Source organism: Apium graveolens, chromosome 3 (assembly GCF_009905375.1).
Source record: "Apium graveolens cultivar Ventura chromosome 3, ASM990537v1, whole genome shotgun sequence".
In the NCBI taxonomy this organism is placed as follows: domain Eukaryota; kingdom Viridiplantae; phylum Streptophyta; class Magnoliopsida; order Apiales; family Apiaceae; genus Apium; species Apium graveolens.
This window is the reverse complement of record NC_133649.1, coordinates 105,618,479-105,633,309: the sequence shown is the minus strand read 5'-3', so window position 1 is coordinate 105,633,309 and position 14,831 is coordinate 105,618,479. Positions and strand designations below refer to the sequence as shown.

The 14,831-nt window shown below is 39.6% G+C and overlaps 1 non-coding gene and 1 pseudogene across 1 annotated transcript; one reads left to right on the top strand and one right to left on the bottom strand.

The window, feature by feature from the left end:
• The window catches only part of LOC141714506 (uncharacterized), a 185,792-nt pseudogene that overhangs the window by 160,406 nt on the left and 10,555 nt on the right, over positions 1–14,831 (bottom strand).
• Positions 13,863–13,969, top strand: LOC141715658 (small nucleolar RNA R71). Its single transcript, XR_012572412.1, has one exon. It is a non-coding gene; the product is annotated as a small nucleolar RNA R71 (small nucleolar RNA).

Below are 14,831 nucleotides of genomic sequence, written 5' to 3'. Positions count from 1 at the left end.
AGCACGACAAACTCAATATTCTAAGTCAAGTCTAACCCAACATTTCGTACAATTGAATCAGTCTCCAATGGCCCACGGCTGTAGCACGTAACGACCTTTAGATTTTAATTCAATGTACACATATCTATTTAATAGACAAGTATTTCTTATCTCGAAATCAAAGCCCTCGGCTGTAGCACGAAATGACAATGATTTAAAAATAAGAACCACTTTCTACCATATTGGAAGGCTATGACCGACACAAGCCCGTTGTGTCATTGGCCAATTACTACTTGATATTATTTAATTTTAGAGGGATTATATTATGTTACAATCATAATCATATTATAAAGAGATTCTTCCTTTTAAATTAAATATTCCAAATCAATAATCGATAATCAGATGATTCCCAGATCGGGGGGAGCATTGTCAAGAGGCGTCACTTAATACCCCTTTCTTATAGATAGAAATCTGCTTTTGACAGAATCATCCTTTCTCTCAATATTGAAAATTCATATTTAATTACGTGTTTCATAAACACAAGAATCTCATGATTGTATTCATAATATTATTGTTAAGGCAAGAAACGATTCATATTCTAGATTTTCTACAGCACGCCTTATATTGATTTAAGTTCACCTAAATCTATCATCGCATGGTAAACATAGGCATATATCTCATATATAAAATTAAATAAACAAGTAAATGTAAAGTGCAATAAAGTAAATGTGTTTGGTTATGGCCCCATCCTATGTGATCTTTATCAAGCTCATGATAAAGATCAAGGTCAATCTAATATGGTGATGGAAATAAATACAACTACTTATTACATAAGTCTTCTTCTTTGTTTAGACTTCTTGTATGCCTCGTCTTCTTCTTTGTATCACCTCCATTGGATAGCCTTCTTGAGTCTTCAATTACATTACATGATTGAAAGTAAAACTAATCTAATGAACTTACAAGAATAACTCGAGTTACATTCGAGATTTATGATTACAAAGATTGACGACATACAAGTCGTATTTAAAACCAAAACCAAAACCATTACACTAAGGTCAAAAGGCCATAACCATCCACCATGCTCATACAACACATAAAAGCATGTTAAAACACATAATCTAATCTTAACATATCATATTATTCATAATCTAATCATAAAAAAAATATGACAAAAATCAGAAAAATTAGAATCAAATCAGAAAAACAAGAATCACTGTTTACGGGCAGTAAACGACGTCAAACGCCTTACAGACGAGTCGCTGATAGATTTAGCTATCAGTTTTGTTTAGACGCTCATTTACCTATGGAATAGGGTATTCGTTTGCGTAAATCGGACACCAGACCCAGATTTCAGCAAATCTGCAGCAGCCAATTCAGAATTCGTATATAATATGATTCTCATAATTAGAACAAACATAAATCATGTATATATCAGTATATATACAGATTACATAATCATCTTATGATTATACAACTCACATGAATATCATATATTCAAAACCATACATATATAAGCATATTATTTCAACATCAAATCATGGCGAATCACGTACATGCTCATATATCGAAAACAGTTAAACACATAAACGAATTAAAAACTTTTCACAAGAAGCTCTGATACCATTGAAAGGGTTTTTAACACATAAACGCAACGAAAACGTAAATTTAAATCTTAAAAAAAAAACCGAAACCCTCAGCAGGATCCATGCGAAAAATAATATTTAATTCATAGTTCAGTATGTTTACCTTAAGAAGTTTTACGCTAATGGAAAGATGGAGGTCTTTAATAGCGATCCAAGAACGATGAGCGGAGATCCCTAGCAGCTGCTCCTCAAGTGTGAAGCACTCCACCAGTATCCAAGAGATCAATGTAATGGAGGAGGAAGAGGTTGAGAGAATTAGTTGTCTCCCTCTATTTCTACTTTAGAATTAGGGTTTGTATTTTGGGTTAAGACAAATAGGGTTTATAATAGTATATTTATAGGCAAAATTTTCAGCTGAAAATTTTCCAAAAAATATTATTATTATTAACCCTTTAATTGATTATTCTTATTAACCAATTAACTAATAATTAAAACACCTTTTAATCATTAATCCCTTTTCTAAACACTTTAGAAAAATAATTCTCTCACTTGATTTAATTTCCAATATTAAATTCTTAATTAATAATATTAAGAACTTTTCTTAATTAATTTATAATTTAATTAAATCTCATTTAATCAATTATTAAATTTTCTAATTAATTATTTATTTCACAAATAAATAATTACCAGCCATTATTAATTAATTCCTCCACCATTAAATCATTCTCTTTTATGGTGTGACCCTGTAGGTTCAATATTAAGCCGGTAGTAGAAATAAATAATAATAAAACTATTTTATCATTATTTATATAAATTCTCTAATTCATTAAATATGATTAATTAATTAATCATATTTATTCTACATCGTGAGGGATACTTCTCAGCATATCGCGAATATCCGGATAATACGAATTCACTGCTTAGAATACCAAAAACCTATTCAGTGAATAGTTACCGTACAATTAATTCCTTCTACCCTGCAATGTCATGATTAAATACAAGGCATGGAACTCGTGTCAAGCCTATCTTATTTAATCATATGCTTTCTCATTCATTATGCTTAGTTCTAATTAATGTGAATTAGAAACTCCTTTCCAATTTCATTCACTCTGGCCAGAGATTCCTGAACTAGCATAAGTAGATCAGCATTGAACATTCTCTTCCTTCACTGGAAGAGGTAGATCCTTTATTGATCATACACTATCTTCGTGTACAAATTCCTATACCCAGTAGAGCCCTTATAATTGTCCCTGGAGACTAAGAACTAAACCAAAGCATAGTTCAGTGTACACAAGATGACTATGATGACCTCAAGTCTAAGGATACTTGTACAACTATCACTATGTGAACAACTGCTGACACGTGAGTGAACTCCATCAGTTGTTCAGCTGTGTGAGTCATGTTCAGTGACCTTATTCTATAATAAGCACCTACATACTAGCTATAGTGTCACCACACAAATGTCTATGAGAACAGACATCCTTCATAATGAAGCAAGCATAGTATGTACCGATCTTTGCGGATTACTAATTACCAGTTAGTAATCCTACGACCAGGAAATATTTAAGTTTAGAGTTATCATCTTTTAGATCTCATTATTATGATCTAATCATAATCCATAAAAAGCTTTACTCTAAATTATGGTATATCTTTTTTAAACACTTAAATAGATAAAGCCCGCAATAAAACCAAAACAAGTCTTTTATTAATATCAATGAAATCAAAACAGATTACATAAAAGTTATTCCTAAATCATCATACATGATTGGACTTAGGACACATCTCTTTCACTTATTACGGAATCATGCTTTTTATTCAACACAACAACAAATGCTTATTTGACCGTGCAATGAGTGAGGTCCACAAAAGACTTATGCAATGGCATCCATTTAGCGAGCGTTAGGTTAGTGGATCCCAGACTATAAAAGCCTTAGGTCACTAGGCACAAAGTCCCCTAAGAACTTAATAACTCGAATACCAAAGAGCCCACTCGTGATCAATTATGCATTAACTCTTTATTATTTCTTTTTTTCTTCTTTTTTTTCTTTTTTTTTCTTTTTCAAATTTCTGAGCAAGTGCGTTTCGCTCCATCTTGCTCAACCATAGACTACTCTCATAAAAATATGAGCCGCCTACTAGCCATTTGACGCCTAGCCACAATTAGCAATGAATTCCAATTTTTACTCCAATTTTTTCTTTTCATGCCTTTTATCATTAAGAGCCTATCATAAATTCTAAGCATAATCAATAGATTAACCTCAAAAACCATCAAACCATGACAACAATCTAGTCCTTAAGCATACTCTAAGACTTAGTGAAATTACAAGTGTTTCTAGCATGCATGTCAACCTAAAAGACTCAACATCACTCTAACGCTATCACTACACTTGTATCAATATCACAAATCAATCGGTAAAGCAACGCAAAAGGGATCATGGTATATGCATGAGCTACATGACATGATAAATAAAGCTATAAAAAACTATATGGAAAAAATATACAATTATATGAACTAAACTATCATGAATATGCAACTACATGACACACACACAAAAATATTCCTTAACTACCACCCCCAAACTTAAAATCTTCACTGTCCCCAGTGAAGATAGTAGAAAGGAACACATGGTATACCTACTCGGAGAAATCATCATCATCACCCTCAAGAGGGTGGAGTAACAGGAGGCGGATAAGCAGAGTCCTCACCAAGAATAGGCCACTGGATGTCAGCTCCAAGGCCTCTGAAAGCAGTCCCAAGTGCAAGGGTGAGCTCCTAAGTGAACCTACTCTGCCACTCATACATCGCATCCATCCTCCTCGACAGCCTCCTATACTGGGCATCAGCCATCCCAGCACCCTCCTGAGCTCTAGAAGAGCCTGCCTCATCACGAACCTAACTGGGCCTAGCCATGGTAGCACCAGCTGCTGGACGTCCTCCTGGAAGATGATAACCCAACCCATGCTCCTCAGGCTCTCCACCCGTCCACTCCTGCATCGCATTCATAGTTGCTGAATCAATAGGAGCGGCTGACATCTGCAACTGCTCGTGAGAAGGCCAATGAACTCCCACTGCTCGGCATAGCTTCGTGACAGTAGATGCATAAGGGATGTTCATGTGCTTCGCTCCCTTCAAAAACTTCAGAATCCCTTGGTAGATGAACTCACCAAGGTCCACATAATACTCCTCATTCAAGATCCCCCTTAACAACCTTGCTCGCTCAACTGTAACCTCGTGTGCATGTGATGTAGGCAAAATATTAGCACAAATAAAGGCATGTTAGGACGAAATCACGCACTAATATTCACGCAAGTATACGCATTCGCAAGTAATATAGAATACTTTCTAGTTCATTCCCTCAGAGACTCAGACTAATTTATTGTCTAATTTAACTCACTCACCAATGTATGATTACTTCTCAATGTTAAGATAATAACACTTAAAATTGTTGATTAAATATTAACTATAATTAACTACTTAATTAACCACTTAACTAACACTTCAATTTATCAATAATAAAACACTCATGAGATCACAACTTCATTATTACTTCCTTCTATAGCCATAGTTATTACCTTTAGCATGTGACAGTGATGATATTAATCGAATAACACGAAACTGATAAAAGCCAACTTTCATTGTACTAATACCATTCTACCAAACATCCACAATTAAGATAGAAGTTGAATAGTCATCAATTATGTTGAGTTCCTATATGTCTACAGAAATTGACAACACAACGATTTAAGCACAAGTTATTCCTTTTGATTACATAGGGCAAATAAAACTGTTAGAGTTACCCACTAATCATGCACAATGTACATGAACCTATGCTAGCATGGCAAGTTCTAAATCTCAAGATCCACCGTCGCTTCACAAAAGATTAACACCCTATCTTATATGTTCGCGACGCACATAAGACGAATACGCACAACCAATACTAGATATCATGCAATCATCACATACTAAAGTATTAAACAATTAACTAAAGAATTCCATAATAAATCCGTTGCAACCCCATGATCACGATTAGCCCATAATAGAACTTATCGCCATCATGGGTTCATATGAAATCATGATAACAAGCACAAGATAATAACAACTAAACTGATTATATTAAAACAGAGTACGTCACAAGAGTAAATAAGTCAAAGCAAGAAAACTAGCATGCAATATTACAACAAAACAAGAATCACAAGAATATATGCTTCCTCTTCGTTGCTGTGTGCTAAATCGGTCTTCTTCCTTATCTCCTTCGCTTCTTGCAAAACACAATCTAAAACATAATCTCCTCTTAATACTCTGTGAAAAACGTCTCAAATCTACTTATATAATAGTCCCATAAAACTCAGATTACATAGAAGTTGGAAGCCAAACAGAAGTAGAAGTCTAAAATAATATATCTTTTTCCCCGACCCTGGGCGGCCGCTCAGCATTTCTGCGCGGGCGCGCAGGGCTGCTGCGCGGCCGCTCAGCATTGCTGCGCGGGCGCGCAGGACCCTACTGGAAAATTTCCAGGTTTGCTCCGTTTCTTCGCCGTAATCTACCCGTTCTTTTCCTCTCGCAATGGTGAACACATGCCAAAGCTTATTCTTGATGATTCCTCCTCCGAAATGCAACTAATACCCTGAAATGCATAAACACTAGAAAAACGCATCAAATACACAAAATACTTGATTTCAAGACACCAATTTAAGCCATTTTAAGACGTTTTAAGTGGTATAAAATGCCACTTATCACACCCCCAAACTTAAATCGATGCTTGTCCTCAAGCGTCACAGACTCAAAAACAAATAAAAATATGCATGAATGCAATCTATATGAAAATGCAACGATCCCCCTTACTACAATTAACCAACCAAATTGTCACGTCTCAACGAATGCAGTTAGACAGTAAAGATCAAGAAACTCATGCAAACGGACATACCGCCAGAAACGTGGTGTGTGCAAATGCTTAACAGATATGCTTTGGAACTAGACCAATTACTATGACTAGACTATCCTCAAGGCAATCCTATGATTATACAAAGAATAAAAATTCTAGGCACAAAGTGATATACAACACTACAAGAACTCTGGAGCTTACTACGGAATCGTGCTTTTTATTTACAACTCAAATGCTTATTTGACCGTGCAATGAGTGAGGTCCACAAAATACTTATACAATGGTATCCATGTAACGAGCGTTAGGTTAGCGGATCCCAGACTCTAAAAGCCTTAGGTCACTAGGCACAAAGTCCCCTAAGAACTTAATAACTCGAATACCAAAGAGCCCACTCTTGATCAATTACGCAAAAAAAAATTTTTTTTTTTTTTTCTCTGAGCAAGTGCGTTTCGCTCCATCTTGCTCAACCCTAGACTACTCGCATAACATGCGAGCCGGCTACTAGCCATTTGACGCCTAGCCACAACTAGCAACAAATTCCATTTTTACTCCATTTTTTTTTCTTTTTTTCATGCCTTTACCACTAAGAACCTATTATCAAATTCTAAGCATAATAAATAGATTATCCTCGAAAATAATCAGATCATAACAACAATCTAGTCCTTAAGCATTCTCTAAGACTTAGTGACAATACAAGTGCTTCTAGCATGCATATCAACCTACACAACTTAATATCACTTTAATGCTATCACTACACTCGCATCAATATCACAATTCAGTCGATAAATCATTGCAAAAGGGATCATGGTATATGCATGAGCTATATAATTTGACAAACAACTAAAGCTATATAAAAAAAAACTATATGGCAAAAATTATGCAACTATATGAACTAACTATCATGAATATGCAGCTATATGACACACACAAAATATTCCTTAACTACCACCCCCAAACTTAAAATCTTTACTGTCCCCAGTGAAGGTAGTAGAAAGGAACACAGGGTATACCTACTCGGAGTCATCATCATCATCACCCTCAGTGGGTGGAGTATCAGGCGGCGGGTATGCAGAGTCCTCACCAAAAACTGGCCACTGGATATTAGCTCCAAGGCCTCGAAAAGCAGTCCCTAACGCAAGGGTGAGCTCCTGAGCAAACCTGCTCTGCGTCTCATACATGGCATCCATCCGCCGTGAAAGCCTCCTATACTGGGCATCACCCATCCCAGCACCCTCCTGAGCTCTCGAAGAACCAGCCTCACCACGCCCTGGCCTAGCCATAGTAGCACCTCGTGCTGGACGCCCTCCTGGAAGACGATAACCCAGCCCATGCTCCTCAGGCTCATCACCGGTCCACTCCTGCATCCCATTCAGAGTGCCAGAATCTATCGGAGCTGCTGGCAACTGCAACTGCTCATGAGCCGGCCAGTTCACTCCTACTGCTCGGCATAGCTTCGTAACCGTGGATGCATAAGGGATGTTCATATGCTTTGCTCCCCTCAAAAACTTCAGAATTCCTTGGTAGATAAACTCACCAAGGTCCACATAGTATTCCTCATTCAGAATTCCCCACAACAACTGTGCTCTCTCAACTGTGACCTCGTGTGCATGTGAAGAAGGCAAAATATTAGCACATATAAATGCATTCCATGCACGGGCATACCTGTTCATGGCGATCGCCGGAAAGTGACGATACTCATTATTGGCTGGACTGCGGTTCCAAACCGTGCCCGGTCGACAGAGAGTCGCACAAATCAAATCCAAGTCAAAATCCTCAGCAGTCTCTTCATTCCAGTTCTCCTCCTCGGGCTTCCTCTCTCGCTGTCCAATCACACGGCGAATCGCCGCAGGATGATAATCAACCATCAGCCCACGAACTACAGAAAACCCATTCTTTTCAGCCTTCGCATTCGCGTAGAACTCGCGAACAACACTCATCGGTACTGCTTCGGGTGACTCACAAAAAGCTATCCACCCTTTCTCTGCAATCATGGGCAACAACTCACCATCCCTCCCTGATGGTAAAAACCCCCTCTCCTTCAGAATCGGCTTCCCCAATAGCCTAGTGTACTCCTCCTCCGCGGCTCTGTCAGTTAACCGAGGCCTTGCAGCAGTACCCCTTGATGAATCAGCAGTAGGAACTGTGCTGCTGCTGTCAATAGTGCGTGCTCTCTTGGGTGCCATTGATTTGTGAATAAAAGTGTGTAAGAACTGATTTTTTTTTGATATTTATGAGAGGGTTTAAGTGTAGGAAGTTGTGGGAGATATGTAGGATAGGTGTATGTATATATAGGGTGTGGAGTAGGTTAAATTAGATTAGGAGTGGGGTTGAGGGATAAAATCATGGGGTAATGGGAAAAGAATTCGTGGGTTTATGGGCTGTAATGGTTTTTTGTGTTTTTGTTTTTTTTTTCTGAACTGTAAAAAAAATTTCTGGAACTCGACCCCTGCGCGGCCGCTCAGCATTTCTGCGCGGGCGCGCAGAAAGCTGCGCGGCCGCTCAGCATAGCTGCGCGGGCGCGCAGAGGGTCTCTGGAAAAAAAATTTTTCAGCCCCTGTTTTCTGATTTTTTTGTGTTTTTGGATAGGTTATTAACTTCTAAGGGTTCCTGTAACAACAATTCATGGGTTGCCTCCCACGCAGCGCTTCTTTTTCGTCATTAGCTTGACATTCCGTACCTTTCTCACGTAGTCAACAAAATGGCACTAATCACCTCTCGGTTTGCCATGTCCCCATAGTAGTGCTTCAACCGCTGACCGTTAACCTTGAATGCTTGGTCCGAATCATTCTCAAAAATTTCCACCGCTCCGTGTGGAAACACAGTTTTGACAATAAAAGGTCCAGACCACCTTGATTTCAACTTCCCAGGAAAAAGTCGGAGCCGAGAGTTGAATAACAGAACTTGTTACCCTGGCACAAATAACTTAGGATGTAGCTTCCTATCGTGCCACCTCTTCACCTTTTCCTTATACATTTTGTTATTCTCGTATGCTTGAAGTCGAAATTCATCAAGTTCATTAAGCTGAAGCATTCTTTTCTTACCAGCTGCATCTAAATCCAGGTTCAATTTCTTCAATGCCCAGTAGGCCTTATGCTCAAGCTCCGCCGGTAGATGACATCCCTTACTATACACCAACTGAAACGGTGACATCCCAAGTGGAGTTTTGTATGCTGTTCTGTAAGCCCAAACAGCTTCATCGAGCTTTAAAGACCAATCCTTCCTTGACGGATAAACAACCTTTTCTAGAATGCGCTTTATCTCTCTGTTAGACACTTCCGCTTGACCATTTGTTTGCGGGTGATAGGCAGTAGCTACTCGATGATTCACATTATAACGCTGCATCATAGAAGTGAACTTACGGTTGCAAAAATGCGATCCTTCATCACTTATGATTACCCGAGGTGTTCCAAACCTTGTGAAAATTTGCTTATGAAGAAAATTTAGCACTGCCTTTGCATCATTTGTCGGTAAAGCTTTAACTTCGACCCGTTTTGAGATATAATCGACTGCCAGCAAGATGTACTGATTATTGCAAGACGAGATAAAAGGCCCCATGAAATCGATTCCCCATACATCAAAGACCTCGACTTCAAGCATCACATTTAATGGCATCTCATCCTTTCTTGACAAATTTCCCACTCTTTGGCAACGATCACACCTTAAAACAAACTGATGAGCATCCTTGAACAAGGTGGGCCAGAAAAAACCTGCTTGCAGAATACGAGCTGCCGTCTTCTCACCTCCATAGTGTCCACCATAAACCGTGGAATGGCAGTCTCGTAATATCCCCTCCGTCTCACAGAACGGGATACATCTCCTGATGATCTGGTCAGCTCCCTGTCTAAACAAATATGGTTTATCCCACATATACCACTTCACCTCATGCAGAAACTTCTTCTTTTGCGCGGATGTCAAATTAGGAGGCATTATATTGCTGACAAGATAGTTTACAATATCTGCAAACCATGGTTCTTCCTCCTGAATTGCAAACAACTGCTCATCCGGAAAAGATTCATTGATTAACGTCCTATCTTGTGAAGTAGAATCGGGATTCTCCAACCTAGAGAGATGGTTAGCTACTTGATTCTCGGTACCTTTTCTATCTTTGATCTCTAACTCAAATTCTTGAAGTAAAAGCACCCAACGAATGAGTCTCGGCTTCGAATCCTTCTTAGAAACCAAATAGCGAATAGCTGCATGATCAGTGAATACTGTCACTTTCGCACCAAGCAGATAAGATCGAAATTTCTCAAAGCCAAAGACTATAGCCAAAAGCTCCTTCTCAGTAGTGGTGTAGTTCATTTGGGCCCCATTTAAAGTCTTACTCGCATAGTAGACCACATGGAAGAGATTTTTCTTGCGCTGTCCCAGAACTGCACCTACCGCATAGTCACTCGCATCACACATCATCTCAAACGGTTTTGTCCAATCTGGTGCTGTAATAACTGGTGTCGTGATCAAACTCTCCTTGAGAGTCTCGAATGCTGCCAAACATTCATCATCAAATTTGAAAGGCACATCTTTCTCAAGTAAATTGCACAACGGCTTAGATATCTTTGAAAAGTCCTTGATGAATCGCCGATAAAAACTCGCATGACCGAGAAAACTACGGATTCCTTTCACCGAATTAGGTGGGGGAAGATTTTCAATGACTCCCACCTTGGCCTTGTCCACCTCCAGACCTTTGCTAGAGACCTTATGCCCAAGGATAATGCCTTCACGCACCATAAAATGACATTTCTCCCAATTAAGCACCAAATTAGTTTCCACGCATCTTTTGAGTACGGCGCGCAGATTATTCAAACATTCATCATATGAGTGTCCAAAGATGGAGAAGTCATCCATGAACACTTCGACGTTATTTCCAATCATGTCAGAGAATATAGCCATCATACATCTCTGAAAGGTGGTCGGGGCGCCACATAACCCAAACGAAACTCTACGAAAAGCAAATGTGCCAAATGGACAAGTGAAGGTAGTCTTTTCCTGATCCTCTGGTGTAATACAAATCTGATTATACCCGGAATACCCATCCAGAAGACAAAAATACTCATGTCCCGCCAATCTATCAAGCATTTGATCAATGAATGGGAGAGGGAAGTGATCCTTCCTTGTGGCTTTGTTCAATTTTCTATAATCCATGCATACTCTCCATCCTGTAACTGTTCGAGTAGGGATGAGCTCATTCTTTTCATTTGCGACCACAGTGATACCTCCTTTCTTAGGTACACATTGCACGGGGCTCACCCACGAGCTGTCAGAAATAGGATAAATGATGCCTGCATCTAGCCATTTCAGAATTTCTTTCTTCACCACCTCCTTCATGATCGGGTTCAGTCTTCGCTGCTGTTCCACAGTTGGCTTACTACCTTCCTCTAACAGAATTTTATGCATATAATATGAAGGACTTATCCCCTTGATGTCTGCTATGGTCCATCCTATAGCCGATTTGAATTCTCTCAAAATCCTTAAGAGCTTGTCTTCCTCACTACCTGAAAGGTCAGCTGAAATAATAACAGGTAACGTAGATGAATCACCTAAAAAAGCATACCTCAAGTGCTCAGGTAATGGTTTAAGCTCCAAGGTAGGTGCTTCCTCTATTGATGGTTTGAGCTTCCCTTCAGCATTCTTAAGGTTAGAAGTATCAAGAGATTCAAATGGTATATCCAGCTTTTGCTTCCAGGGAGAAGCGTTCAGATATTGTAATTGCTCGTTGCTATCTTCATCATCACTGTCAAATTCCCCCACTAAGGCCTTTTCCAATGCATCAGACATTAGCATGTGATCGAGTTCCGAAGTAACCGCAGAATCAATCACATCCACTTTTAAGCACTCCTCATCTTCTGTAGGGAATTTCATTGCCTTGAATACGTTGAAGGTCACATCCTGATCTTGAACCCGCATAGTAAGTTCCCCTTTTTGCACATCTATCAAGGTACGGCCAGTAGCCAAGAAAGGCCTCCCCAAGATTATGGGAATCTTCTTATCTTCCTCAAAATCCAAAATAACAAAATCAGCAGGAAAGAAGAGCTTATCCACCTTGACGAGCATATCCTCAACTATGCCCCTTGGGTAAGTAATGGAACGGTCCGCCAATTGTAGTGACATGTATGTGGGTTTTGGATCAGGCAGATCCAGTTTTTTAAAGATCGACAACGGCATCAGATTAATGCTTGCTCCCAAATCACAAAGGCACTTGTCAAAAGTTAGATTGCCAATGGTGCAAGGAATGGTGAAGATTCCTGGATCTTTCAGTTTTGATGGTAACTTTTGTTGCAGAACCGCGCTGCATTCTTCCGTGAGAGCAACGGTTTCAAGGTCATCCAGTTTCACCTTCCTTGAAAGAATAGTCTTCATAAACTTCGCATAACTAGGCATTTGTTCCAGAGCCTCAGCGAAAGGTATATTGATGTGAAGTTTCTTGAACACCTCCAGAAACTTCCCGAACTGTCTATCCAGCTTTTGTTGCTGCAATCTCTTAGGAAAAGGTGGTGGAGGATAGAGTTGTTTCTCCCCTGTATTAGCCTCAGGCAGAGTGTGTTCAACAGTAGTCTTCCTTGGTTCCGCCGCTTTCTCCCTTTGCTTAGGTTCTTCATCTCTAACTTCAGCTTCGACTTCTTTTGCCTTTTCAGCATCAGCTACTTTTCCAGACCTCAAGGTAATAGCCTTGACTTGCTCTTTAGCTTCCTTCCTGCCTGGTACTTCCGTGTCACTGGGAAGAGTGCCAGGTTGATGATTGAGCACTGCATTGGCTAATTGACCAATTTGATTTTCCAAGGTCTTGATAGAAACCGCCTGACTCTTGCACAACAGCTTAAGTTCCTCAAAATCAGCACTAGTAGGTGCAGCTGCACTTCCCTGTTGAGGATATGATTGTCTTGTAGCATACTGCTGTGGTTGCTGGAATCCAGGTGGGTTAAACTGTTTACTCACTCCTTGCTGATATGGTGGCTGAATAGCATTCTGATTATTTCCCCAGCTGAAATTTGGATGATTTCTGTTATTAGGATGATAAGTCGCTGGCACAGGCTGCTGTTGTCACTAATAATTATTCACATACTGAACAGATTCGTGGACAAGAGAACACTGATCCGTAGCATGAGAACCTGCACAAAGCTCACAAACCATAGCTATTTGATTAACTCCATACGTAGCCAAAGAATCAACCTTCATTGATAGCGCTTGGAGCTGGGCTGCAATAGCGGTGGCTGCATCAACTTCCAGAATACCTACTACCTTGCCTGATGTCATCCTCTGAGTTGGGTTTTGATGCTCATTTGCAGCCATCGTCTCAATAAGATTGTACGCCTCAGTATAGCTTTTAGCCCATAAGGCGCCTCCAGCTGCTGCATCGAGCATGGGCCGAGATTGGGCCCCCAAACCATTATAAAAACCAGTGATTACCATCCAATCCGGCATTCCATGATGTGGACATTTTCTCAACATTTCCTTGTAGCGTTCCCAAGCCTCGCACATAGATTCTGTAGGTTGCTGCGCAAACTGAGTAAGAGCACTCCTCATAGCAGCAGTCTTTGCCATTGGATAAAACTTCACCAGAAACTTTTACGCCAGATCTTGCCACGTAGTGATGGACCCAGCTGGTTCAGAATGTAACCAGTCTTTAGCTTTATCCCTCAGTGAGAATGGGAAAAGCCTCAACTTGATAGCCTCATCAGTCACGCCAATATACTTAAAAGTGCTGCAGATCTCGACAAAATTCCTTATGTGCATGTTGGGGTCTTCAGTTGCCGCTCCTCCAAAAGAAACAAAATTCTGCACCATCTGAATAGTGCCCGGCTTGATTTCAAAGGTGTTAGCTTGAATAGCTGGATGAAGGATGCTTGACTGAATGTCATCAATTTTAGGCCGAGAAAAATCCATAAGAGCTGGATCAGCTTGAACAATACGATCTCCCATGTTTACTGGTTCTTTTTGCTCAGTTCCTGAATCCGAATCCTCAAAATCTAACTTCTCCGGTGTATCAAGAACTTCGTCTTTTCCTTCAGCTGTATCTAAGGTCCTCTTGCGAGCACGAGAACGAGTTTGCATAAACGCTTGCTAAAGTACCTGAAATACAACCGAAAAGAGTAATTAACTACTACGTCCTAATCACTGAGTCCTAATGACCAATGATGGTAAGTACATAAACTAAACAAATACGCCGAGTCCCCGGCAGCGGCGCCAAAAACTTGTTAGGACGAAATCACGCACTAATATTCACGCAAGTATACGCATTCGCAAGTAATATAGAATACTTTCTAGTTCGTTCCCTCAGAGACTCAGACTAATTTATTGTCTAATTTAACTCACTCACCAATGTATGATTACTTCTCAATGTTAAGATAATAACACTTAAAATTGTTGATTAAATATTAACTATAATTAA